General features: G+C 42.8%; 1 protein-coding gene and 1 long non-coding RNA gene across 5 annotated transcripts in view; one reads left to right on the top strand and one right to left on the bottom strand.

Annotated features, from left to right (window-relative positions):
• CBX3 (chromobox 3) overlaps positions 1-27,539 on the bottom strand; it is a 294,217-nt gene that overhangs the window by 56,242 nt on the left and 210,436 nt on the right. The window lies entirely within an intron of this gene.
• LOC143820514 (uncharacterized) lies at positions 1,198-27,539 on the top strand. Of its 3 annotated transcripts, none has more exons than XR_013225377.1 (3): positions 1,198-1,399; positions 26,600-26,689; positions 27,436-27,539. It is a non-coding gene; the product is annotated as an uncharacterized LOC143820514 (long non-coding RNA). The 3 variants fall into 3 exon arrangements; XR_013225379.1 differs by lacking the exon at positions 1,198-1,399 and adding an exon at positions 17,852-18,176; XR_013225378.1 differs by lacking the exon at positions 1,198-1,399 and adding an exon at positions 26,321-26,458.

Genomic DNA, 27,539 nt, shown 5'->3' with positions numbered 1-27,539 from the left:
GGAACCCACCTCCTGCAGAACCATCTCTCCTGCTCTGCTTCCCCATGATAATTTCACTCATTTCAGTAAAGTCTGCTGAAGATTCCTACTTGAAAATCAACAGCTGCCCATTCATAGACGTTCCCTGTGGAGATTCCCACCTTCTGGAGCAACCTGCTTAAGGAGGTCAGGAAGGCTCCCACAGTTCTGTCACGTCACAAAATGTGCAAAACAGAAATGTTCTGAATCGAAATGAGAGGTCCATGCTGTTTTTAAATTTTGGTGAATTGCAGTACTGATTGTGACCACTTGTAGCATGGAATTCACAGGAAGTAGTGGAAATGGGATCTGATTTGTCCACAGCATGGCTGGCTGAAGCAGGATTAGAAGTCTTTCAAAGGTCATGTCCATTTCACTGTCTTTCAGGAATGGTTGGAATAAAATGTTTCGCATGCCAAACAGATCAAGTTTATTTACTTGACTAGAAGCAAAGCCCGTTGTACCCAGGAATACAACAAACGCTAGGATGCAAACCTGCACTGTGGCCTTCCTGGGGGCTGGCTACATGTCAAAAGCTCCTGCCCAGCCTTGGACTCTTAAGACTCCGCCTCCCAACCTGAGGGAACATTCCTGACCCAGGGGTCACCAGCCTCCAGCTGTGGCTTGGAAATCTCCTGAAGTTGGAAATTGAAAAATGCCTTTGGATCCCAAGCACTGGAATGTAAATTAACTTAACATTTGGGCAATATCCATGGAATATGTAATTTAAACCATAGAAATATATTGTATATTTCATTTGTGTTTTTTTCAGTTTGATTAGCTGTGAGTCATTAAATATGCACAATGGACATGGGGAACTGAGATTAATTAAAGTCAAACGTTTTAATTGTATTTTTAAATCTGAGACATATTGTAGAAGTAGTCTGAAGTTTACAATACTTTGTTGAATTTACATTTAAAACAGCCACATGTCTTGGTATCAGTTAACTATCCTGGCACTTATACTAAATCTGAAGTAGACAAATAAGAAAACACATTTACATTTAGTGACTGACCTCAATCACTGAACGAGGACCCCTGTGTGTTGCATTAACAGGCTGGGCTCCATTACACCATCACACACTCTGCTCAGTCTACTGAAATATCGATTTTTTGACTACACACACAGAGTGTAAAATCAATATCCAGTACACATAGCAGAGTGACTACAGTATAAAGGCCAACTCACGGGACTGGTCTATGGGTCTATGCCCAAAGATTGGGCTGGGGGGACATCAAAAAGAAAGAAAGAGCAAAACCTGGAATAAAGAGGAAGAACAAAGGGAAGCGAAGAACTACAAAAGAAAAGAAAGAATCATATGGATGACAGAAAACAAACTGAAAGGGATCCCATACCAAGACAAAGGAAAGATAAACAGAGGTGAGAATTGCTTTGTTCAAGAATACTGTCAAGTATATATTAAATTTTTATGACCTAGATCTAACCATGCAGGACATTTAGATCCATGGATTTCCCCCCTCATCAGTTGTTATCATGATGTGCATCTGTGCATGTAGACACATGTGTAGGAAGGTGGTAAGAATTATAACATCTATGATGTGAAACATTTTGAGAAATCAACATATGCAGATTATTCTGTTGAGCCAAAATCTCATCTAAGCTACAATGAAGACCTCTACCTATGCTAATACATACAGAATGTCACAATATGTTCTGTTTGGTCCATTAGTAAAGATTTACATGGATACTGTCTTAATATAACTTTACAATTTGTTAATCTATGTAAGAAAATTAGTTTAGTGCCAGGGTCAAAGGTAATTGTATAGCATATGATCAATTATATTATCCCTGTGAAAGAAAATACTCAGTAGTTGTCTAGATAATCATTTATTTATATTCCCTACACCTTTATACTTTCCAGATTCATAATCTTTTAATTGTAGTATTAAAAGATTATACATAGGATTTGTAGATGCATTACAGTCAAGCTGAATTGCATGAAGGCAGGCCCAAGAGTTCTGCCAGAATTACAACGGACCTCCAGACTACAGAGATTAGTTTCCTTGGAGACAGCAGAATCTATAGAATTACATCTCTGGTGAGCTCCTTCCCTTTCCCCTAACTTCCCCAGGGACTACCCCCAAAGTTCAGGAATTTCCCAATCCAGAGATGGCAACCTACTCAGAGTAGGCAGTTGACCATCTGATCCAAGACATGACGATGGTAACAAATTAGGCATTTTATTTTTTATTTTTATTGTATTTATATACCACCCTCCCTGAAGGCTCAGGGCTTGGCCCACAGGACAAGCAAGTATGGTGCCCTGATGTTGCTTCAATGTGACAAGTTTCCCCATATTTTCCCTGCCCCTGGACTCCAGCCATTCCAGCCACCCAGTCTTTTCTGTGATCTTCCTCAACACTTCCCAGCAAAGCAGGCTTGGGAAACTTCAGAGAAAAGCCAGAGAATCCCTGGGAGGTGAACAAATGTGCCACAATGATCTTATAGAGCATCCATAAGCATGTCAATACAAAAATCTACTTGAATCTACTCAATGTGTTTTTAGGTTGGCACTATCTGATGGCTTTTTGAAAGAAACGGACACACACACACACAGGATTTCTATTAATAGGCATGCTATTTAAAAATAAAATGGACATATTCAAAATTACATTCTGGTCTGAGAACAGAATGCTGGATTAAAGATATATTTGGTTGGATTAGTTTTTTCCTACTTTTCATTGCAGATCTGCAATATTTGAATTAGGGAAATAGCTACCACGAGCAAGGACCTAAGACATTTCACAGCTTTAATTCAACCTCCAGTCCTTCTGCTGGTGAAGATGGCTTGCCTGCCCCTTTGTGCTAGAAGGACCTTTATGGATCCTTTTGGCATATATCTTTGAAGTCCAGTTCCCTCCTTTACTTGGGGTTCTTTTGGCTACAAATAAATAGGCAGGCCCCCATTGGCAGCAAAAGGACCTTTTGTGGTGAATGACAAGTGGGAGAACCAAGTGCCATTTTGCCAATGCATCTTTGTTCTTGCTAAGAAGGAAGTCCCGTGTCGCTATGCGTGCAATGTTAGCATGCCTGTGTTGCCCCCTGCTGCTGAAGATTGTTCTAACAAGTCAGAAGCCCCATTGGTTCCCAATTTTCTGCCATTGGTAAATGCACTATATATAGCAGGCACTCAAACATCTTAATTTCCTGCACAAAAAGTCATGGATTAGTCTCCATAATAACTTATAGCAGAAATATGGTGGATGCTTTAGTTTCAGCCCAAAGCCATTGAGTGGTTACTACGATTCCGCACGGGCAGAAAAGCCCAAGAGGGCTAATCCCTGTTTTCACATGATGCAGTCGCTGGGGAGGCCCCGGCCCAGGCCTGATGCGGCTCAGGACCTCAGTTGCCCCAGGCTAAGGGAGAATCCACATTACCTAAGCCTCCAGCAAGGGCCAACAGGGTCTGTCCTCCCTGACCTATGGTGGCCTACAGGGGGCAAAAAATGTCCTGGTTGGCTTCGTGGTGTTTCACCATCCCATGGGGTAGTTTTGTTTTGCAGAACTGTGTAGAACGCAATCCCACTGCCCTGCAAAATAACCCCCATACAGCTCCCCCCCCCCACACACAGCAGAACCATTCCTCTGCTGCTGTGTTTCCCAAGGGGACACAGAAAGCTGCAGAGCATAAAGCCCCACAGCACCGCACTGGTAGTGGCCCAGTTTGGCCACTGCCATGCAGACTAGGCCTAGATGTATGGGATGGGGAACTACTGTACACAGTACAGTTGTTGTGAAGCATACCTATGGAACTCATACAGGCTGGTGACATCACCCATTTTCCCAAGCATCATCATTCTAAAACATATGTTGAATTGCAGCAGTAGTAGCTGCTGAGTACATGGGCCCTCTTAACCCTGGCTAATACTTATGGTGGTAGTAGCGAGTTGGGAACTGCAATGACACTGCAATTATTAACAGTGAAAGTCAAGACAATGTTCCTAAGCCTATCAAATGTTTGTTGTAATAATGGTAAATTCACAGGGGCTTTCTGCACTCCTTCAAAATCGCACAATGGTTGCCAATTGAAAACGCTACAGTTTTGCCATTATGCACGTCGTTGACAATCTGCCACACACCTGAAACCGATCCGCAAAAAGCGCTTCCTTGTAGCACTTTCAGGGAAATCACCAAAAGTGGATTCACCCTCCGGAAAGCGCTACACTCCTGCAACCAATCTGCAACACTAGCGGGAAAGTTCTGTGCGTTACCATTGTTGTGGTTTCTACAAAGTCCCTCCCCCTGGCTCTCTCCTCTGATCTTCCGGCGAAGCGATCGCCATAGATCAGGGGTAGTCAAACTGCGACCCTCCAGATGTCCATGGACTACAATTCCCAGAAGCCCCTGCCAGCATTTGCTGGCAGGGGCTCCTGGGAATTGTAGTCCATGGACATCTGGAGGGCCGCAGTTTGATTACCCCTGCCATAGATTATGCTTGACCACCACATAGGAAACCAGCTTCTAACTTCGGTTTGGAGCACAAGTGTAAATCGTAGTTTCCCCGTTTGGATGTGATATCAGACTATGGTTTACAAGAACAAAGGATTAATTAGTAGATTCAGAGTTTAAGCGGGAGGGGGTGTATATATGCACAGGGCTCCTTCCTAATTCTCCAATGTGTGGTCTGAATACTGGAAACATTGTGTGTGAACTGATTCATAAAATGATTATATCAGCATCTCTCCAAACTGATATGCCGACTGAACTTTGAAAAGCCTCTTTCAACTAATGAAACAACAACAAAAATCTGTTCGGTCACTGAAACTCCCTCCCCCCCAACCCTGATGTTTCAAAGGAAAGAAGATAAAGATCCTTGGAACATTTTGCAATATTACCAGGGCAAACAGTGTTTTCAGACCCAAACAGAGGCCATTCACCACACCTACACAAATTGTTTGTAGCCTGCTTGGACACTGAAAAATCTCTGAAGACTCTTAGTTTAAAAGCAAATCCAGTTGGGTTTTACTTTCTCTTTGTCACATAAAGGGCATATTATGTGATTATCAGGGTAACATATAAAATATAATATAGAATCATAGAGTTGGAAGGAACCTCCAGGGTCATCTACTGCAGCCCCCTGTGCAATGCAGGAAATCTCAACCACCTGCCTACTCACAATGACCCAATTTTATGCCCAAATTATTCTCTTCCCACCAAAAATCTCCAGAATCCAGCTTGGCCTGGAGGAAATTGACTTACCATCCCACAGTGGCTATCAGCAATTCCCTGGGTATGCAAGGAAAAACCACAAGAGACAAATACTGGCACATCTCTTCCTGCCCACCTACTCACAATCTGCCTAAGTTCATAACATCAGCATTTCTGCCAGATGACTATCTTGCCCCCACTTAAAAACTTCAAAGAGATCCCACCATCTCTCGTGGAAGCCTATTCCACCAAGGAAAACCTCTAACTGTTCAGCTGAAAATTCTTTTGAATTAATTTCAACCCGTTTCTTCTGGTCCAACCCTCTGAGGCAACAGGGCACAACTCTGCTTCACCTTCTATATCAGTGGTCCCCAACCTTTTTATCACTGGGGACCACTCAATGCCGGGGACCACTCAACGCCTTTTACTGAGGCCCGGTGGGGGGGTAGTTTACTCCTCTACTCTCAACCACTGCCCTAGCGCTCTCTGATTGCTATGGTAATGTTTAAACATCCCTTCAAGATAAGATACAGACGCGCCACAACAATGAAGTGTGTTGTAAAGGGCTAGGGGGGGATGAAGTAAAGGGCCGGGGGGGGGGGGAGAGAAGGCATCCTTCGGGGCCCACCTTCAATTAGTCAAAGGACCACATGTGGTCCGCAGCCCACAGGTTGGGGATCGCTATTCTATATGACAGCCCTTCAAGTATATGAATATGGTTATCATATCATCTCTTAGCTGTCTTCTCTCCAGGCTAAACAGACCAAGCACCCTCAACATTTCCTCATACGATATGGTCTACAAATCTCTTGTCATCATTGTAGCCCTCCTCATCATCATTGTAGTGAGAGAGCCAGCTTAGTGTAGCGGTTAGGAGTGTGGACCTCTAATCTGGCGAGCTGGGTTTGATTCCCCGTTCCCCCACATGCAACCAGCTGGGTGACCTTGGGCTCACCACAGCACTGATAAAGCTATTCTGACTGAGCAGTAATATCAGGGCTCTCTCAGCCTCACCTCCCTCACAGGGCGTGTGTTGTAGGGAGAGGAAAGGGAAGATGAATGTAAGCTGCTTTGAGACTCCTTCGGGTAGAGAAAAGCGGCATATAAGAACCAACTCTTCTTCTTCTCTGGACACGCTCGTTTCTCTATACCTTTTTTCAGTTGTGGTACCCAAAACTGAACACAGTGCTCCAAATGAGATCTTACCAAAGTGGAGTGAACCGGTAACATTACCTCATGTGATCTGGACACTATAGTTCTTTTAATAGAGCCTAAAATCCTAATTACCTTTTTAGCTGATGAGTCACACTGCTGACTCATGTTCAGTGTCTGGTCTACTAAGACCCCCAGATCCTTTTCACACATCCTAAAGGTAAAGGTATCCCCTGTGCAAGCACCGAGTCATGTCTGACCCTTGGGGTGACGCCCTCTAGCGTTTTCATGGCAGACTCAATACGGGGTGGTTTGCCAGTGCCTTCCCCAGTCATGACCGTTTACCCCCCAGCAGCAAGCTGGGTACTCATTTTACCGACCTCGGAAGGATGGAAGGCTGAGTCAACCTTGAGCCGGCTGCTGGGATCGAACTCCCAACCTCACGGGCAAAGCTTTCAGGCGGCTGCCTTACCACTCTGCGCCACAAGAGGCTCTTATCACACATCCTATAGTGATGCATTTGATTTTTCCTACCTAAATGAAGAACTCTACAAATGCCACAATGGAAATTTATTTTATTTGTTTTAGCCCAGTTTGCTAGCCTGTCAAGTTCATCTTGTGTTCTGATTCTGTCTTCTGGTGTGTTTGCTACCCCTCCCACTTAACGTCATCTGCAAATTTAATAAGTATCAATTCTACTCCTTCATCCAAATCATTTATAAATATGTTGAACAACACAAGGCCCAGGACAGATTCCTAAGGCTCTCCACTTGTTACTCTTCTCCAAGATGACGAAACCATTTATAAGCACCCTTTGGGTGTGAATTGTCAACCGGTTCTTGATCCACCTAACAGTAACACGATCCATACCGCATTTTACCCACTTGTCAATAAGAATATCATGTGGAACCTTATCAAACACTCTAGCTGTTCAAGATCCAACTCTTTGATGGTTTGTTCTAAAATTTTGCCAGTTATAGACATCAACTGACAGGTCAATAGTTACCCAGAGCCTCCTTTTCCCCCTTCTTGAAGATGCAGATATTTGCCTACCTCCAACCTTCTGGCACTTCACCTGTTCTCCAAGAATTGTCAAAAATAATGGACAGATGCAGAGAAACTACATTTGAAAGTTCTTTTAGTACCTGTTCATCTGTAGTTCATCTGGCCCAGAAGATTTGGTTTCATTTAAAGAAACTAGGTGTTCATGGACTATCCTTACAATGATCCTTGGCCACAACTCCCATCCCTCATCGTGAAATGATTTTGCCATGTTGAGCATGAATCCTCTCAAAAGAGAAGACTGAGAAGAAGTTGGAATTGAGCAGCCCTCTCCATCACCTGTTACAATGTCACGTTCTTGTCCCCCCAATGGTCCTTTCTCTTACTTTGGATATAACTAAAGAACCCTTTTTTGCTGTTTTTAGCTTTTCTTGCTAACCTAAGCTCATACAGCTTTTCTAACACTCTCCCTACTTGCATTGGTTATTTGTTTATATTCCTCCTTGGTTATAAGGTCCTCCTTCTTTTTCCTAAATGGGCATTTTTATTACTCATTTCTTTTGAAAGCTGTTTATGGAGCCATCCTGGTTTCTTTAGGTTCCTCCCAGTTTTCCTTCTCAAGGGAATTGTCTAATACTAATTGCCTTTAGTATTTTACTTTTGAGAAACTCCCAGCCTTCTTGGACTTCCATCTCCTTAAGTTTTTCTGACCATGGGATTCTACCCAACATAACTTTAAGTTTGTTAAAATTTGCTCTAGAAGGGTTTCCTGAATGGGTGGGAGAGTTAATGCTTAATATATTTATTAAATTTGTAAAACATTTATTGGGTGATAGGACCATATATGGTCAAACCCACCCACCTCCAAAATGTCCAATAATGGGCCTGGGGGTTGGTGAGAAGGGCCCCAGGTGGGTGTTTACAGAGCTATGCTTCCCAACCATATTCTGTACAATCATGCCACATCTGTGGTTTCTCAAAGCCTGAAGAATGTCTCAGAGGTTTCTCAAGAGAAAAGAAGTTGAGAAAGGCTGATCTAAACACTTTCTAAAAATAACAGATTGTGACTCTACATGTGTCCAAATGCATGATTATAATGTGTGTCAAGTATAATGTGAGAATTCAGAAATTGTTTACAGCAACTTCACTAGAATACCAGTAACGTCTACTGAAACAGTACATAGGGATAGCAAAACACCATAAAGGCCAAAAGACAGAATTTTCCATATTAACTGTTCATAAGGAAGAATAGACATAAAAACAAACAAATCAGATACAAGGTGATCTTTTTATTTCAATGGAACCAGGTTTAATTCAAATCCTCTATAGTGCTGTTTTATAAAGTACAATTTGATACATATATGCATATTTAGAATTCCTTTTAAGGACTATGTTAATAATTGTAACTTTCCATTCACAGAAAATCCAAATAACAGAAAATCCAGGTCAGTAAAATGTAAATAGAATGATAGAATAATGAATCTCATAAACTAATCCATGCAATTCAGGAAATACTGATGCAAATACTAACTGAACCCATACTGTCAGAAAACTGAAGCATGTTGTAGCACCTATGCACTACAGAAAAGAAACAGAGAAGCCCCAGCATTTTAGTTTCAACTCAAAATATAATAAATCAGATCTGAAATGTTTGCAAAACCCATCTGTGAGGGTTTTGCAAGTGTAAACAGTTTCCATTTATTATATAGGATAGGTTTGGATGCATACTAAAGACCAGAACAGAAATGCATCATGAATATGGCTGCAGTTTTTCCAGGAACTTATTAAGCCAAACTGCTCATTTATTTTGTGATATTTTAATTTAGAATTTACCAAGGCTTAAATTGAGCTAGAACCCACAAGAGTTTCTATTGTAGTGCTCAGTTCTGAAATAAATGACAAAATAATTAAAGTGTGCCGTAACTACTTCTAGGGTTCCATAGAAAAATAAGGCCTTCCAATGCCTGGGTCTAAGGTGTGACTGCAGGCAGACTTGAGACCACATATTTTTCATTTTGGAAATGAAGCACTGGAAATTAACGACTCCAAGTGTGAAAGGCCTATGGCCAGTTATCCAGGATAAAGACATGTCATATAAATGTTTAAATCAAAACAAAACATACATTTATAGAATCTCTTTAAGGGACTGCATTAGGCTAATCGTGTCCTTAATGGTAGGCTAATTGCATAATGGTAGGCTAATTGTGTACTTAACTACCGATAATAGAGTGAGGGAGGAGCATTAGTATCATCAGTATCAGTATTATCATCAGTAAAACTTAATAATGTCCAAACTGACTACTCACCCATTGGCCCAAAGCCAGGAATCGCCTGCCCTGATAGTTTAGGCCCAATGAGGAGGCAGCCCTCAGCCAGGAAAGATTTAATAAGGGGTCAGCTCTCAGCCTCCAACTTCCTGGCAGTTCTGGAAGAGGAGCTGGCCTCAGAGTAAGTTGCCAGTAAGTTGCCCTGGCTTCCTGGCCTCTTTCAGTTTGGCAGCCCAGCATGGGTCTTGATGGCTTAGGGTGAGGTGAAGTGGTGGTGGCCTGTCACAGCTCCTGGTAGTTTGGGGTGAGGTGGCAGTGGTGGCCTGGCTCAGCTCCCAATTATTTGGGGCCCAGTTCCGCTCCCGATCATTTGGGGGTGAGAGGTAGGGATGGCAGGGAGCACTCAGTGCCCTTCTATTTGTTCTGTCTTCAGCTTAGAACTTTCTGGTTGGTTTCCTGTATTTCTTACTTTTTTTCTTAGATAGTTTTCTTGTGTTGCTGTTGTCACTTTGCTTCTGTTTCTGTTGGGTTTCCTTCCGTTAGGGGGTCTCTGTAGCACTATCCCAGTGTTCAGGGATTCCAGCCTCCTGAAGAGCCTGAAGAGCCCCCAGGAGGAAAACTCCTCTCCAGACTGCAGATATTAGTTCCCCCAGAGGAAAGGGCTGCTTGGATGGGGAGGTTTCTGTGGCACTGTGCCCCAGGGAGGATCAGGGATGCCAGCATCTAGGTGGGACTTGGGGATTCCCTGGAATGACAGCTCCTCTCCAACTGGGAAGATCATTTCCCTTGGAGGAAAGATCTGCTTGGGACAGGGTTGTGTAGGACTCCCCTCTGCACCTACATCCACACCCAGAGAGAGTGAGAGAGAATCACTTCTTCATATAGGAAATACCTGTGTATCTTCTTCCTTTGAATGCTCAGAGAAGCCATTGGCCAGAGGGTCCAAGTTTAACGGAAAATAATTCAATAACAGTCAAATAGCAAGTCAAAAAAGACTTACACCATCCTCCTGCAACAGCTTCTTCTGCTTGTGCTCCAGCTATATCTCTTCAAGGCAATGGTAATTTATACAGATTGGTGTAGTGCTTAAGAGCAGCATCTTCTAATGGGGTGAGCTGGATTTGATTCTCTGCTCCTCTACATGCTGGGTGACCTTGGGTAAACTGGATGACCTTGGGCTAGTCACAGTGCTGTTAGAAAGTCTTTTCACAGAGCAGTTTCTCTCAGAGATCTTTCAGCTTCACCTATCTCACAGAGTGTCTGTTGTGGGGAGAGGATGGAGTATAAAAACAACTCTTCTTTTTCTAGGAAGGTGCTACTTGGAAGTTGCTACTGGGAAACAGTGTTTCCCTTCTCCACATGTCCCCATGGTGCTTCTGTGCCCTCTCTACAGTTTCCCCACATTCCACACCATTGGTCTCAAATTTGTTTTGTTGTGATGGTCTTGGAAAGACTGTGGCAAGATCAAGGTGACATTTATATGGAAAGTCTACAACTTACCAGTTCCACCCACATCAGCATTATTTTCCCTTCTGCAATTGCCTGTGATGGTTACTCCCAAAGCATTCCTCTTTTTTCAGATTCCAAACTTCACAACTTACTCATGAATAAACATTCCCAGGACAGAGGTTTTTCTGGTTGCCCTGGCTCCCAGAGGGCCAGTAGGGGATTGTTTCTGGGCTTCCCACAGCCCTCCCTCCAGAAGGAGTGCAGTGTTTGCCAGGAGGGAGCTCATTCCACACCATGTTGAAAGAGGCCAGGGCAGCTTACTGGCAGCAGGCTCTGAGACCACCCAGCATACTTCTGAAACAGACAGACAGGAAGCTGGAGGCATAGAGCCGACTCCTTACTAGCCTTTCCTGGCCAAGAAGTCTACTTCTCAAGAAGTAGGCTATATGTTTCAAAGGCTGTATATATGCTCTGAGGCTGCCTCCTCTTCCACCTAGCAATCTTCTGAAACTGGCAGGAAGTTGGAGGCAGACAGCGGACTCCTTATTAGGTGTTCATGACCAAGGGTTCTCTCCTGATTCAGGCTAAACTACCAGGGCAGGCCATTCCTGGCTGAGTGTCATCTCCTATTGGGGAAATATTTCCTGGGGGAGTAAATCAAGTAGGGAGTGAATTTTCTGCATGCAAATAGAGGTGATTGCGCCCACTGGCAGAGCGCAGTTTGAACTGATTGACACTCATTGGCAGAGTGCTCACTCCCTATTTGCAGTACACCCCCAAGGAGGACCAAACAGTAGGGAGTGAGCTGTCAATTTGAGCTTTATTATGTTTGGTGATAAGAGCCTCTTGTGGCGCAGAGTGGTAAGGCAGCAACATGCTGTCTGAAGCTGTCTGCCCATGAGGTTGGGAGTTCAATCCCAGCAGCCGGCTCAAGGTTGACTCAGCCTTCCATCCTTCCGAGGTTGGTAAAATGAGTACCAAGCTTGCTGGGGGGTAAACGGTAATGACTGGGGAAGGCACTGGCAAACCACCCCGTATTGAGTCTGCCATGAAAACGCTAGAGGGCGTCACCCCAAGGGTCAGACATGACCCAGTGCTTGCACAGGGGATACCTTTACCTTTATGTTTGGTGATATTTCAAGGTATACGCAATCCAGCAAACTTACTATAACCCCCATGGTCATTCCACATCACCAAAATACACTGACAGCTTCTTCCTGGCTTTTCCTATTCACATATCTCAAGCTGTCTACACTTTTCTTTCCAGCAACACTAAAGAAAGTTGCACCCTTCTTAGCCTTAGAAGGGTGTAACTGTTCAGAATTGCACTATTAGCATACAGCCCCAGCATGTCTGACCTCGGTTCTGTCTCTTTTGGATCCTGTTGCCTGTGGAGTCACCCCCTTTAGTGAGGTTTTGCATCTGAAGAAGTGGTTAACAGTCCATGAAATCTGACACATGAGTAAAGTTTTGTTATTCTTGAAAAGGCCAGAAGAGACTACTGTCTGTGTAGATAGTTTCCCAACTCATTCCCTCCCCTGAGCCATTTAAAACCTACAAGAGTTTTTTTTCTGTGTCCCACCTCCTTTTGGGTCCACCCTGCTCCCTGTACTTTGAGGACGCCTTGCATTTTTGCACTCCCTCCTCTCCTCCCCTCGGCCGCCTGTGGCGCCCGCCTCACCTACCCCACTCGAGCCTGCCTACGCAACCCCATACCCGCAGGTAAGGCGCGGCCAGAGCGCGCAGTTCCCTCCACAAGGTGCTCCTGCCCCACCCCCTTCCCCGGCGCGCCCTCTCCGGCGCACCCTCCCCCGGCGCCTTTGCCCGAGGTAGGCGTGGACCGGCTACCCCCGCCCCTTTCTGCCTCCCCCGCTGCCGCTTGCCCGAGAGAGAGAGAACGAACGAGACTCCTTGGCGCGGAGCAGCCACAGCAGCCGTGACCTCCGACCCCGCCTTCCGCCAGCCAATAAGAGCGCAGCTCGTCTCCGAACCCAAAATTTCCACGTCGGCAAAAGTCAAGATGGAGCGGAGCTCGCGGGAGCCGGGCACGAGCAAGCAGGAGGGACGAAGCCGCGCGGTGGGGAGGAGACCGAGGCCGGCTGGCGGTCGCAGTGGCGGTGGGTAGGCGGGAGGGAGCGGGGCCAGCGGTTGCCATTGCTGCAGTAGCAGCAGCTGGAGCCGCCGCCGAGTGGGAAGAGGCGGCGCCGCCGCCGCGGCTGCACAACCACTGGGCGCTGCACCAGCCCTCTCCAGGGACGCCCGGCCCGGCCCTCCCCTCTGCACCGGGGGCTGCTGCAGCTGGCGAAGGAGGCGCCGCACGGAACCTGTTGCATGGAGAGCTGCGGCTGCTCCAGGTGCAGAGAGGACCCGGGCTGGGCTGCTCTTTCGATGGCGTGGCTCTGGGCTCGTTGGCAGGCGGCTTTGCCTCCTTGGATTTCCCTCCGTCGCCTTCTGTAGATGAGTGTGTGTATCTCGGGCCGGAGGAGTCTGCCTGCAGCTGTCACCCTGATGGGGTGTTCCTTTGGGGTGTAGGCTGCGTTCGACAGGCTCCTGCAGCTGTTCCTGTGGTGCATGTCTGAGTTGGTCTATGGAAGAAGGCAAGGCTGCAGTCTGGCAGGCAGGAGTTGGTTGGTTTGCTTGTTTCCAGTTCTGCTCCGGGTGGGAATGGCTGGCTTGTGGGTAGGCTGGAGAAAGAGGCCTTTTTATTCCTCCCCTCTCCCTTTTTGTAAGCTTGCATATGTGCTGTCTGTTGGTGTACTCCGTGTATGGTAGGTATATGCGGCTTTTCGTACCAGAGCTACTTCTCTCCCTCTTCCAATGTAGTGAATGTCTACAGTTATACATGGGACCAAATGGAGGCTAGAGGGGAAAGCCTTCTGCTGATGAGGAAGATGCCAAGCAAGCTGACAACGTGGACAGTGATCTGAAGCCCTTGTTCTCTAGCAAGATGGTGAATACCTGTGGGTAGGCTGTTCACTGGTACGAATTGCTTCAGCCTGTGGTATTTGGATCAACTATATGCATATTTGGGAACAGGAATCTGCTAAACTCTGGGCCAGTTCTCAAATTACCTAATAGTGTCAGAAGCACCCTTGGTGCCTTAACTGCTATACCTTTATCTTTATTCCTTCCTTTTGTCTTAGCTGAAGCCTCAAAGTTCATGATGTGGCTTTAGTGAGGAGAAAAAAGAAGACTTGGTCTTTGGAAGCAAAGTTCTGTGACACTCAGACTCTGATTATGATAGAAGTCAGTGCACTACAGAACTTTGTCTCCAGGGGCTGCAGCAGCCAAGGAGTTAATACAGCGCTCCTGAAGCTCAGGTGGACACGTCACTGCTAGCTGCTTCCAGCAGGGTGGGATGGAAGGGCTGGAAGGAAATGGGATGGAAGGGGGGCGGGCGCAGCTCTAATGGTTATGTGGAAGCACCCAACTGTACATCTGTGTTCAAATAAAAGCGCTTGCTGTTTTGAAACTTCTGGTCTCTTGGTTTCTGAAAACTTAAATATTACAACATCTGGGTATGATTTTAACTAAAAGCCTGAATGGGAAAGTAGGTGAAGTGTTGGGCGCTACTTAGCAAGCTAGTTATGTTTTGTAAAAGACCTCATTTAAATCCGGACACCTCTGTAAAAATTTGCTTGCTAAGCAGTGACTAAAAGCTAAATTTTAAACTAGGCCCCGAAGTTACTTAGTGTTAATTAGCAGCACTGTAAAACTGCTTGACCAGTTCTTGTACTGCAGCTAGGGCTCAATCTTAGATGTACTAATCCCCTAAATTTAAAAAGATTTCTAAGTATGCATGTATAGGATCATACCATAAGTTCAATATGCTTGCTGTCTTATGGCTTACATAACTCAAAGCAATTATTTGCTGTTGGTTTCTTTTGCTCCTCCTGCTTTGTAATGGCTATGACGGGAAAAAGTGAATGGGTAATATTTAAATATGGGGTTCTTTTGTGAAAGCTTCCTTCAGATGGTCCTCAATTAAGGAAGTAAATGTTCAGGATATAGTAGTGACTTGACATCTGGTCTACTGGAACAGGTTCTGCTGACTGTCAAGTTGACAGCAGAGTTCTGAAAAGTTGATTGTTGTCCAGATTATATAGCTACACTTTCTACTTATAGTACAAAGGTATGTAGAGATTTCAAGAAAAAGCTTGCAAGGGCGAGTAACGTGCTATGTTTAATTCCAATTTTTTAAAGAGCAAAGATGATAGTCTTTGAAAATATAATCATTAACTTAAATAAGCTCTTTACCTGGAAAGTCTCTTTCAAAATGTATTGCAATAAAGAAAATGTTTTAATTCTGAAATATGTTCTTAACTGATTTTTTGGTAATCAGAGTCTCTTTACTTCTTAAAATGTAGACAGATTTTGCTATATTAGTAGCTGATCTGAAGAACTGTCAGGCACAGCTTGCAGAATGGATCTTCCCTTTTTTGTTCGGTGCACCAAGAGGAATGGGCCTGGGAGTCGTGGAACTCTGAAATAGTATGGGAATGTTATGTGAGGGTCAGGGGAGATGGTAAATATTACTTCCTGCTTTCTGAGCAGAAGCATCCTTCTGCTTGCAGGACTTGGGGTTCAAGCAGTTATCTGGAAATTCAGAAGGATACAGCATCATCTGGATTTGGGGAATTCTAGTACAATGAGAAATTTTATTAACTCCAACCTTTGCAGTGTGCATCATGGATGTGTTGGAAGGTGTAACTTTAGCTTTGCAACAAGCATTTGTTATAACTGGAATCCAATTCTGTACTTTTTGAAACATACAGCTTTGGAGAAACACTACTTTTCAGGGCTAAATGTCACTGCTCATCAAACACCTATTTCAATTCCTTCAAATTGTGAAATGTTTACTTAACTCCAGTGGCTGAGGTCCTATCAAGAATCACAGAATCCATATATTAGGGTAGGGGTAGTCAGCCTGTGGTCCTCCAGATGTTCATGGACTACAATTCCCATGAGCCTGCCAGTGTTTTCTGGCAGGGGCTTATGGGAATTGTAGTCCATGAACATCTGGAGGACCACAGGCTGACTACTCCTGTATTAGGGAATAAGTGTTTATTAAGTGCTAAATGAAGAGCGGATTCAGTGTAGTCATTGCATTAAAATGCAAACCTGTAGTTATAGCTCACAATTGGAACATAACATTGGAACCCAATGTCAGTTAGAAATTCTGTAGTTGGTTGCTTATGCAGTGCTGCATCTTGTGTGTTAATTGTAGCACCAATGGAAGTGACACCTACTTCCATTGCACATGTTACAGTCTTGTTTTTAAGCTGAACTTTAAACAAAATACTTCCTTGGGTAACTTCTCTGAAGTTTGTGGGATTGCTGAAAAACCAAGTGGTTTGAAGAATAGAGGTTCAAATCATAGAAGTAGGACACTTTCCAGTGACTGATCAACTAAGCAAACATAGCTTGGCCTTGTGAAAGTTTCACAGTTGGTAGAATGCCTGTCAGTCATCTCTGCTTCTTTCCCACAATATGTTTACCTTAGCAGGTCATGTGGCATGTGTGTGCCAGTTTTGGAAATGAATCTACTTGATTAAAGCAGGATAGCAGGAAGTTGTTTGTTCTTGAAGCAGAACATGAAGGGAGTTAACCCTTAAATCCTGCTTTAAAAACTGCTTAATGCAGTTACTTGACCTAAGGAGTCCATATTCCAAGATTAGTTTGAAGAATAAATTCAAGTGGGTAGCTGTGTAGGTCTGAAGTAGCAAAACATAATCTGAGTCCAATAGTACCTTTAAGGCCAACAAAGGCCATTCAAGGCATGAGCTTTTGTGTACATGCACACATATCTGAGGAAGCCTTGAATAAATCTTTGTTGGTCTTAAAGATTTTATTGGATTCAAATTTAGTTTGAAGAATGTGATACTTTTCTGATTCAGTTAACTGCCAACCTGCAACAATAATTGGGGAAACCATAGCAAATTTACTTATTCTCAAATATGAATACCGTTTAAACTTAATGTCTTGTGTGTTAGGTACAAGTGGCAGTTAATTATAAGCATATTATATTAATTTTAATATAAAAATGCTTGGTTCTATTACCCTTGACATATGTTACTATCCAGCCATGTGCAAATGCTTCCCTTTTAAATTTAATGTGACTTTCAGTCCTTCATACAGGCTGTTTGCTTTGTGGCTTGATCAATGCTAAATAGGTTTATGCAGAAGTCCTGCTGCTTTCACTAGGATTTGTTTCATGTAAGGAAATTTAGCACTGCAGCTATGGTGTCATAAAAGCAATGCAATAAAGCATGTAGGGATCCTTTGGATCCTGTCGCAAGATTTCCAAACTGATATTGGCATTCACAATATATATGACTACCCCTCTTTTCCAAAGCTGAGGCATTAAAAACTTTAGACCACCTTAACAGATTTGCTTGGATTTTTTGCCATAATGAAATATAGTTGTTTTCAGGATTGGAAAGCATTAAGGCCACATCATCTGCATAACTTTTTATCTTAAAATCAAGACCCTCTATATGGAAACCAGGAAATTCTTTTATATTTCGTATTTTACTCGCAATAGTCTCAGAACCGAATTAAATAACTGAGAGGAAAGTGGGCAACCTTGCTTGGTATCTTTCGTTATGTAAATATTTTTGCAGTGTAAGCATTCCATTTACCAAGATTCTTGCTTTTTGCTTTTGATATATTTGGTAAATCATACTCAAAAATCTCTCTCTGCAGTCCATAGTTTGTAGAGTTGCTAGTAAAAATTTCCACTGAACATTGTTGAAAGCTTTTTCTGTGTCTAAAAAAATGGAAGACCGTACATTGCTGTGTCCTTTGAACATAGTGCATAGCATTCATGACCAAAGGTATGTTGTTTCTCATAAGTCTTTTTGTTACAAAACCCACCTGATCCTCGTGGACCACATCACCAATACATCTCTTCAATCTTTCAGCTAAGATCTTCACAAAAATTTTGTAATTCACATTCAATAATGAAATCAGTTCTTCTCCAGCACACTGCCTCCAGCTTGCTGTCAAAACTAACCACCAAATCTCTTGGCTGTTTCTTACGTAAGGCTGCTCTGGAGAAAACTCGCTATGTCTTGTCAATTTGAACCTCTTTGCCCGGAAGATACTCCTCTAATGCTGTAAGTATTTCCTGTCGAAGGTCTTGCTTGCCAAAATCTACTGAAGCCCCTTTGATCCTAATATTCCTTGCCCTTTGTTTGTTTCCAAAAACTCAATTTTTTCTTCAGCTGCTGATTTCCAATCCTTAAATTCAATTATTTCTGTTTCCACTTTTTGAACTTTAGTGTGTACTTCATAAATCGCTTTGAATTGGAGTCAAGTGATTTCAATTCTGTCTGAAAGTTTTTTCTTTGCAATCTATTCTTTTCTCACAGCTACCATTTCTTTATGTAACCCTTCAATTAATGCTGTCATTTCTTTATTGTGCTTGTTTAACATGTGTTATTTGAGGTATGTCTGTTCCCTCTTCCTCCTCCTCTTCTACACCTTTGTTTTTAGGATTACTTTTAGCATAGGCCATATCTTTTCTTTGTCTCAGATAGGACACAGTTTCTGATAGTTTTCTTTTTTGGTGATTTTTTTTTAAGTGTCTTAATTTGATTGACATCAGTCCACAATCATACAGATTAGATTCAACAAGCCTTACAGATAATTCCCAATAACCCTTCCTTCAGCTTTAGCTGAAAAAAGAGCCCAAAAGAGTTTCAGCAATAATTTTACTGTGTTTTTATCTTTTTATTATGTGAACCGCCGTGACCCAATTGGGATCGGTGTTATACATATTCAATAAATAAATAAATAAGAAATTAATTAAACACAGAGGGAATGGAGGCTATAGATATAAAGGCTAATAAACCCTAATGAACACCATATTTAAGCTAATTAATGCTAGTTCAAGTTTGATATTACCCAAATTATTAGAAGAGTTTTTGAAGTAAAGACCTTGTTGGGAGTGCCTGTCAACAGCTGCCACACTGCACCAAATCTGCGGGTTATAAGAAGCTGGACAATCATGACTGAACTCCTGGCTCCCATCCCCAGACTTAAAAGTACCCAATTGCCCAGATTTGTAATCCCAAATTGTAAGAGTGAAGAAGGAAAAAGACAAAGTTTTTTTTTAATAGCAAGAAATGTAAAATCGTATGCTCTAGGCCAGTGGTCCCCAACCTTTTTATCACTGGGGATCACTCAACGCTTGACAATTTTACTGAGGCCCGGTGGGGGGGGTAGTTTACTCCTCTACTCTCAACCACTGCCCTAATGCTCTCTGATTGCTATGGTAATGTTTAAACATCCCTTCAAAATAAGATACAGACACACCACAACAATGAACATAAAGAACATTTTATTTTCATGGAAATTTCATGGAAATTTTAACTCATGACAATGACAAATCAATGGGAACCCTGAGCTTGTTTCTCTGCAACGAGATAGTCCTATCTGGGAGTGATGGGAGACAATGAAGTGTGTTGTAAAGGGCGGGGGGGGGGGAAGGTGCCCTTTGCGGCCCACCTCCAATTAGTCAATGGACCACATGTGGTCCGCAGACCACAGGTTGGGGATCGCTACTCTAGGCTGTATGTTGCAGTATAAGCAGTAGATCTCAATGATAAATCTGGGTATTCTTGGGGGAGTCTTGTAATCCTCCAATTAGTTCCTGACTTTCTAGGCAAAATCTTGTCTTCTGAGAATTGGAAAGAGTCTCAAATTATATTGTGATCACCTACAATCTCACAACAATATCTGAGAAGAAAAACAGCCGCCAAATATACCATATATACTAGAGTATAAGCCAACCTGAGTATAAAAACTTATTGACGAGTATAAGCCGAGGGTGGGAAATGCAGCAGCTACTGGTAAATTTACATTAATTGAGGCATCAGTAGGTTAAATGTTTTTGAATATTTATTTCAAAGAAAAACAGATAAACTCTCTTTTTAAAAATCAATGTTTTTGCAACAAAATAACTAAGTTTGTATTCAGGAGCATCCAGAGTTCCTTCATTTCCCATGGGCTCATCGAATAGATTTTTGCCTTAGGAAACGGCTCCCTGGGTTTTAGTTCTATAGCACAGTTTTCTTCAAGAATATAGCCAGGATTGTAGGTCTTCCAATCATTTTGGCCATTTAATTAGGGTTCATGTAAATCTTTATTCAGGAGAATACTGGTGTATTCTTTTTGCAGACCAAGATAATCTTGACTTGGTGAAACAGCAACAAATATATATCCTTTATCCTCCCTTTCAGACAAATGACACACAAGTTGCTTAGCACATGTACAACGTCTTCTATGTGTCATAGGCTCAATGAAACCCTTGCCATTGGTATCCAAAGCTGCTGACACACCTGAAAAAGTTTACATTGGCATCTCCCTCTTGTTGCTAAAAGTGCAGCTGACAAATAATTTCAAGAACCATAGCAAGGTGGTTATGTCTGCTCTGAGGGTAGCTTACTGTGAGAACTTCGATTATTAAATAAGTAACCTAACAGAATGAAAGTTTATTTAAGAAACTTGAAAGCATCAACTTCGAAGGCATAGTCAGAACTAAGGTACAAAGCAAGGAACAAGCAAAATAGGGGTGCGCTTTCCCCTCCCCTGGGGATTCAAACCAGGCAAAGAAGTCAACAGTGAGAGCCATTTGGCCATCCAGGATAACAAGTCTGGGAACCATGGGGGGCTAACACAAGGGAGGAGAAGGAATATGGAAGGCAGATGGGGAGTCATAAAACAAAGTGGCAGGAAACAACCTTTGGGTGTCAACCAGAGCATCTGTGCTACATCAGGGCAACACGGGTCAGAGTAACATCTTAACAGGCAGAAAGATCAAATAATTGAAACAGAATAAAATCATGGCAGAAGACCTGGGGATTCTGACATTCTCCCCCCCCAGGACCTTCCCTAAAATCAACCTCCCACCAGGGACAAGGGAACAGGTTTGTGTGGATAAGAATTAATGGAATTTGTGCAGCAATCTCATGTGGTGAGATCTTCCATAGCAACCAACCATAGGGTGGGACCCCAGATTGAAACTCTGGGCAACCTTTCCCCGGCCTCAACCAAACACCTGGCAGAAGAGGTCTATCTTGCAGTCCCTGTGGAACCTTGATAGCTCTGTCAGGGCCCTTAGCTCTCCCGGGAGCTCATTCCACCAGTTGGGGCCAAGGCCAAAAAGACCCTGGTCTTGGTTGAGGCCAGGTGGATTTCCTGGGGGCCTGGGACAACCAGTAGGTTCATACCCGCAGAGCGAAGTTTGGACGTGTTCCAACACTTCCAAAGTGGATTCCAGGCTTATACTTCAAGCTATATAGCAATGGCTACCTACTGATGTTGCAAAATGACAGGTGCTGGTTGCCAGCAACAGCAAGGGAGGAATAATAATAACATCTGTATAACTGGTGGGCTGCCGAAAACGATGAAAAGGATCAGTTAGTAGGTGATGTAAAAGCTAGAAAGCTGCTGCCAGTCAGAACAGACAATATCTTGACCTGTATAGACTAATGGTCTTTACATTGTTAGTGAAAATAGATTATGAAAACCACCGTACACAATAGAAGAAGAAGAGTTGGTTCTTATATGCCGCTTTTCCCTACCCGAAGGAGGCTCAAAGCGGATTCCCATTCCCCTCCCCACAACAGACACCCTGTGGGGTAGGTGAGGCTGAGAGAGCCCTGATATTCCTACCCGGTCAGGACAGTTTTATCAGTGCTGTGGCAAGCCCAAGGTCACCCAGCTGGTTGCATGTGGGGGAGCGCAGAATCAAACCCGGCATGCCAGATTAGAAGTCCGCACTCCTAACCACTACACCAAACTGGCTCTCTGAATGCTATTCCCAATAAGCTCTGCCTGTGGGACTAGGAATTACTTAATTGTTGGTACGTGAATTACTGGTGGGTCTCCTGAAATTGGACACTGAAATTCGGCCAGGGTACTAAAAACACTAGAGTTGTGACATGGGTAGTTCTTACAGTAATGTCACAATAAAGTACTGGAAAGAAACTTGTGCTTTCCCTCCATGTACTGATCACATGCTCTGCCTCTTTTGAATAGACAAAGGGATTACTTGTACATGCTCAACCAAAGTTTAGTTTGAGCCTGGTCTCCCATATTGAGAGTGCAAAACCAATAGATTTAAGACAGATAAAGGTAGCTGAAGAGAGCCAGGTGCCATGATGTTCTTGTTCACCATATAGGGGCCCCGCCCTGAAGTCTTGTGGGATGACTTCACCCTACAGATTCTACAGGAATGCTCCTGCAGCCTTTCTTCTTCCCCACGGCAGAGTAGGCAACTCAGAACTGTAGCTATGAGATGGCTAAAATATGTATTTTCCAAAGGTTGCACCTTGATGAAAGTGCCACCAAGCTGCAACCAACACAGCAACCCTGGAAAAGGGCAAGTGAGAAGCTGAGCCAGTCTGCCATAGCCTTGCTCTGCAGGGTCTTCTTGAGTGGTCTCCCATCCAATTACTGACCTGGCTTAGTTTTGGAGACCTTATGAGATCAGGCTACACTAAGGCCACCTTTCAGCCAAAGCTTTACCTTATTAAGTAAAATTTAAAAAGGCAGGAGCATTTGAGAATGTGCAGCAGAGTAGGTTTCAGTTATACTTCCATTGTTTCCTGGAACTAATAATGGAGTGGATGGCTAGTGCCAATCATGGGACCAAGCTATCCACAAACAAGGAAGGGGTTTCTACATTCTTCAGGGTGTCTTTAGGTATCCCTCCCTCCCAATTTTGTTTGATTTTCTAATGTATCTGTTGATTTTCTAATGGATCCCCTTCAAGTAACCTGCAGAGAACTGAAATCATCAAGCAAAATTTCCTCTACTAAGGAAAATACTGTCCTCTTTGGTGGACATTGGTTTTCTGTGGGTTTAATGGGACGTCTTTGGATTTTTCTGAGACAAAACAAACCTGATTAGAAATATTAATCCAGCCAAGAAAGCTGGCTTTCAAGGCATGCTTATTTGTCATTCATCAGATCTTGACATCTACAGTATTAGATGATGTAGCTGTCCTGAAAAATAACATACACAAAATTATTATTGAATTTCCCCTGATAATATTATGCATTGTTAGCTGGTCTTATGATTACCTGATAGATATGACTTGGGACATCAATGGAAGAGAAATGTTTAAAAATTGTGAGCTTAAAACTGAGCTGCCTGGCTTTAGAGGATATTGATAATAGATATGATGTTTCTACAATGGTGGCTTCTACACCGAACATCTTAATACAAAGCAAATTACACACTGGCTGAAAGTTATTAATTTTGGTCCTGTCTGCACAATTACTTTCTAAAAATGAAACAAAACAGAACAAGTTATAAAATTAATACAAAATTATTGCAAAAAATGTCCTTTTTGCAGTGTTCTCAAAGCACCTTTTATTTCAACTAAATACCAGTCTGTTTTAACCCTCTACTGCCTTTACAGAATGGCTAACGAAGGCAATGCTCAAAGCCTAAAGATACTGCTTATTCCCTGTGAAATTGGGGGGGGGGGGAGCTTAACTGCCATTAGGCAGTGGTTATGAATATACAGGAAAGTTCAAAAACCTGGGGTACTCGTATGAAGGATTATAATGTCTCTATACTAAGAGTATGGGAAACAAGCAGGATGAACTAGAAGTCAAATGAAGAGGACTATGATCTAATAGGCATTACAGAAACTTGGTGGGATAATGTTCACAACTGGAATAAAAGGATTGAGGGGGTAGAACTTATTTAAAAGGGACATACAAATAAAGAGGGGGGATGATGGCTAGCACTATATGATAAGAATGTATATACTTGTGAGGAAATACAGATGTCTGAGCATCAGAGTTCAGGTGACAGTCTTTGGGTAAAAATGAAACGAGTAAGAAATAATAGCGATATTGTGGTGGGGGTCTGCTATAGAAGACCAGGTGAGGTGGAGGACTTGGATGAGATGCTTCTAGACCAGATTACAAAGTTGTCAGAGAGACAGGACCAAGTGGTCATGGGAGATTTCAATTATCTAGATATCAGTTGGAATACCAGCTCTGCTGAAAATGAAAATTACAATAAATACTTGTCTTGCTGAAAACGTCATTTCCCAGAAAGTGGAAGGGGCAACAATGGGGTATGCTGTTTTAGGCTTGATTCTCAGCAATATGGAAGAACCGGTTGAGCGGTAAAAGTTGTAGGCACACTTGGTAGTAGTGTCCATGTGATTTTGGACTTTATGATATTGGGGAAGAGAAAAGTTGTACATAGTCACACATGCAGGCTGGACTTCAGGAAAGCAAATTTTAACAAAGTTATGTTGGGTAGAATCCTGTTGTCAGAAAAACTTAATGAGATGGAAGTCCAAGAAGGTTGGGAGTTTCTCAAAAGTGAAGTACTTAAGGCACAGTTCAGACAATTCCTTTGAGAAGGAAAACTAAGAGGAACCTTAAAAAACCAGGGTGGCTCCATAAAAAGCTTTAAAAAGAATTGAGTAATAAAAAAGACTCATTTAGGAAATGGAAGGGATGACCTTATAACCAAGGATGAATATAAACAAATAACCAATGCATGTAGGGAGAGTTTTAGAAAAGCTAATGCTCAGTGTGACCTTAGGCTAGCAAAAAATGCTAAAAACAACAAGAAAGAGTTCTTTAGTTATATTTAAAGTAAGAAAAAGAATAGGGACATGGTAGGACCTTTGTGGCTACAAGGGGGTGCCATTGTAACAGGTGATAGAGAGGGCTAAACTGCTCAATTCCTACTTCTCAGTCTTCTCTTGTGAGTGGAATAGTGCTCAATGTGGCAATATCATTTCACATGTTGAAGGATGGGAGTTGTGGCCTAGGATCACTGTATGGGTAGTCCATAAACACCTCATTTCTTTAAATCGGGGGCCATCAACCCCCAGTCTGCGGCCCAGTGCTGGGCCGTGAAGGCCACTGTACCAGGCCGCCGGCAGCCGCACCTACCTCCCCCCCCCCAACGAGAAGGAAGGGAATAGGCAGGCGCGGCCGCCGGCACGCCGGTGATGCAAACACGCAGTTGCCGCGCATGCGTGTTAGCGCCACCTGGTGGCGAAAACGCACATGCGCGGCAGTTGCGTCCATGCATGTTAGCGCCACCTGGTGGCGAAAACGCATATGTGCTGCAACTGCACGTGCATGGCACCCGGGCTGTCGGCTCTCCCCTCACCCCCGGAGGCGGTCCCTGACATCAGAAAGGTTGGGGACCGCTGCTTTAAATGATACAAAAAATGATGAATTGCATCCATGGGTACAAAAAACTTGCAGATGTAATTTCAGAGCCTCTGTGCATTCTTTTTGACAATTCTTGGCTGTACCATGGTCAGCCTGCTATGCCCTGTGGGCTCAGCTCAGGATACCACCCCCTCCCCAGTTGGCCTGCCTGCAGAGACTTATGGATCCTAGTGGTTTCCGGAATGCTCTGCAAGACCCGATGCAGTTCAGCCCTTTCTTCATCATAATTTCACCTTGTCCTTGCAGTGATCCTATAGAGTCCCTACTCTTTTTCTTAGTTGAAATACAACTAAAGAAGCCTTAGATTCAATAGGAATCTGGTCGGAACTAGCACAACAAAATCAGAGTCCAGTAGCACCTTTAAGACCAACAAAGATTTATTCAAGGCGTGAGCTGAGGAAGAATGCTTGCACTCGAAAACTCACACCTTGAGTAAATCTTTGTTGGTCTTAAAGGTGCTACTGGACCAACAAGAAGCCTTGTTGGCTATGTTTAGGACTTCTTGCTAGCCTTAGCTCATATTGAACGTTAGCTTTTCTAACACTGTTCCTACAATCACTGGTTATTTGTTTATGCTCATCCTTGTTAATAAGGCCTTCCTTCCATTTCCTAAATGATTCTTTTTTATTCCTCAGATCATTTGACAGCTGTTTATGGAGCCACCTTGGCTTCTTTAGGCTCCTTCTACATTTTCTTCTCAAGGGAATTGTTTGTGATTGAGCAATACTTTCTTAAAAGTATTTCACTTTTAAGAAACTCTCAACCCTCTTGGACACCCATCTCTTTAAGTCTTTCTGACCATGGGACTCTACCCAACATACCTTTAAGTTTGGGACAGCTGAGTGGATTTTTACAGTCAATAGGATTGAACCATATGATGGATTTATCATGTTTTTTATAATGCTTCTATTGTGTTGGTGAGTGCCTATTTCAACAAGACATGGCCCCTTTAAAAAGTGTTTGTTGGAACCGGACTGGTCTGTTAATAATGTGATTAATGAGCTAATAAGATGCTATATAAACACAGAAAATGCTAAAAGCCTTTAGGTCACTATTAGGTCACTAAGAATACTATTTGTGTAGTGTACTAAGAATACACTAAGAATACCTATTACTTAGGTCACTAAGAATACTATTTGAAGAAACACACTGTGATGGTTAATGGATATTAGTAGGTAAGGTTAGTCCTTTGGATATTTTGTTTAATTTATGTAATTTGATATATCTGGACAAGATGAACTTTTTAAAGACATTACTTTTTAAAGACATTTTAAAGACATTACTAATAATGATTAATACATTTTTATTTTATTTAGACCCACTTTAGAGATATTGAAAACTACAATAACACATAGAAAACATATGAAGTAGATTTGAAAATACAAGATCATTGTTTGCACAGTAAGGTATCTATAGATATATATAAAATTTCTTCTGTATAATTGGACATTATTTGTGCAATTTATTTTATTTTGTTTGGCGTAAAGGTTACTTTTTGATGTTTTGAGATGCTTACATGGAGACAATATTTTAATTGTTGTCTAACATCTTAGTGTCATGAAGAAGAAATATGAAAACAAGACTGTACCTAGGAAATTGTTTTGCCAGTGGCAGTTATATATTTTGAATAAATGTTTGGCTGCTTCGCCATCGCCGGCTTGATATTTCTTCTTTTATTATCACAGCTGATCGATCTTCTCCTGATTTTATGATCTTAGGCAGATTGTGAGTGGGTGGGCAGGATGTGCCAGGGTTTGTATCTTGAGATCCTTCTTTGCATCCCCAGGGAATTGTTGATTGTCGCTCTGGGGTGGTAGGTTAATTTCCTTCCGGTCAGCCTGGATTTTGGGGATTTTTGGTGATGGTGGTGGGGAATCGCTTGGGTATGAAATTGGGGCCACTGTGGGTGGGCAGGTAGTTGTGAGTTCCTGCATTTTGCAGGGGGTTGGACTAGATAACCCTGGAGGTCCCTTCCAACTCTGATTTTATGACATTTAATTCCCTCTCCTTTCCTAAGGCCCAATAAGGTTTGGCTTGTGGTGCTATCGCTACAGGAGGTCATTGGTGTTTTTTGCTGAACTAAACAAACTGTTTATTTGTGATAGTCTAAAACAATTTCTCACATAACTAAAAGCACATTTTTGTCTTACAGGGGCAAAGGTGACTGCATACAGGTTGAAGTACTGGTGAGAAAGTGCTTGGTAGTACCTTCCACATTCTGTTTCATGTCCAAATAGTACCAGTAAAAAAATGCAA

The sequence above is a fragment of the Paroedura picta genome, chromosome 11 (assembly GCF_049243985.1).
Source record: "Paroedura picta isolate Pp20150507F chromosome 11, Ppicta_v3.0, whole genome shotgun sequence".
In the NCBI taxonomy this organism is placed as follows: domain Eukaryota; kingdom Metazoa; phylum Chordata; class Lepidosauria; order Squamata; family Gekkonidae; genus Paroedura; species Paroedura picta.
Note: the sequence above shows the minus strand (reverse complement) of the source record. Positions and strands in the feature narration are given on the sequence as shown.